The following is a 1574-nucleotide window of genomic DNA, read 5'->3' as shown; positions in this document are numbered from 1 at the left end:
CATTTTCAATTAATCTAATTATTATTTTTAGCTCATTAAGCTATTTGATAATGTCTAGCTTTCTAAAAAACCTCAATTTTTTTTTTTGTTGATGCTGTTGTTGTAAATATATTTATATTTTTTTTTCCAACTTTTAGTAATCCCAAAAATAAAAGAAGTTCTTCAACCAAAATTTAGTGCAAATTCATATACAAACTTAACCATAGTCAAAATCCCTGCCATTTTAGTAAATTACAACATTTAATAGTTACTACTTATGAGTTTCAGTTGGTAAAGTCTCTGATACTTGAATAAAATATTCGGGATTCAATTTTCGCATATATTAAAAACTTATTAATATCTTAGTCTAATAATAAAGAATTATCACCACAAGTGAATTAAAACTTCCTCTATAATAAAATTACTATTTTATTACTCTAAAAAAAAACAGAAAATAAAAGATGAAAAAAAAAAAAAACAAAAACAAAAACAAAAAGACAGGCTAGTAGACTAGTAGTAGAGTAGAGGAAATAAAAGGTAAAAAAATCTAAAATGGATTCAGAATAGACCCAACTGGAGCTGAGTCACGTGCTGCCTTGCTCTTCCTCCTTCTTCGCCATCTCTCTCACCTCAGCGCTTTTGCTTTTCTTCCAGATATTTTTTTTCCTTAATTCCATATTTACCCTCGGATCCACCACCCAGTCCTTTCGTGTGTGTATATATATATATATTTCCCGCCGATCCTCGATCTGAAACTTTCAGTTATCCAAATCGAAGAGAGAGAGAGAGAGAGAGAGAGAGTGTCTTCGGCGAAGACGGCACGGCAGAGAGGCTCGTCGGTGACGGCGTCGAAGGAGAACGGCGCGAAGGTTGAAGAAGGTCTCAGCGTCTTCAAGGAGGCATCTCCTAGTGGCTGTTTAACGCCAATCATTTGTTCTAGTGACTTCACATTTGATCCCACTTAAATTCTTGTTATTAATTTATATGCTGCCCTGTTCTACTAAATTTTCTGATAAAACATTCTTATCTTCTTCTTATCAGCCCTCCGTTCGGACACGCCAGAAGACTGATTTGTGGATTGGGTTCTACAGTTTTTTTTCATGAGGTTTGTGATGCTTAAACTTGGACCATTTTGGTTTTTGCATTTTATTGCTCTTGTAATAATGTAACTTGCATTAGTCTATTGCAATACATTGCTTATCTTTCTATTGGAAATCGAAATGGGATGCTCCCTACTTTTTAAGTGATTGCTTGGTTTCAGCGTTTAATAATATCATCTACCCTGAGTATTTCAGGCACTTTCCATGTAGAGAAATGATCATCATTCTGCTTGTGTTACAAAGTTTACTCTAATATTAACCTTGCAATGATTATCCTTTGTGATAGGTAGTGATTTGTGCAACTATTCTCTCAAAGAATTACGATCTTAAGAGTTCTTAGGAGAGTTTACCCTAAGAAATCTAATTCTTGGAATTTAGATATTTTTTCAATGTTAATATGATTTTCCCAAAATCTTTGATAGGAATTGTCCAAACTACTATTATTTCAACTATCGTTTTTACAGCTAGCTATTATTCCAGTTTCTCTAGTTAGCC

General features: G+C 33.4%; 1 long non-coding RNA gene across 1 annotated transcript; it reads left to right on the top strand.

Moving 5' to 3' along the window:
* Window positions 1-539: 539 nt before the first annotated feature.
* Window positions 540-1277, top strand: LOC142636481 (uncharacterized). The gene is made up of 2 exons (XR_012844333.1): window positions 540-918; window positions 1021-1277. It is a non-coding gene; the product is annotated as an uncharacterized LOC142636481 (long non-coding RNA).
* Window positions 1278-1574: the final 297 nt, after the last annotated feature.

Source organism: Castanea sativa, chromosome 5 (assembly GCF_040712315.1).
Source record: "Castanea sativa cultivar Marrone di Chiusa Pesio chromosome 5, ASM4071231v1".
NCBI lineage: Eukaryota > Viridiplantae > Streptophyta > Magnoliopsida > Fagales > Fagaceae > Castanea > Castanea sativa.
The sequence above is the reverse complement of the archived record's forward strand: the minus strand, read 5'-3'. Positions and strand labels throughout refer to the sequence as shown.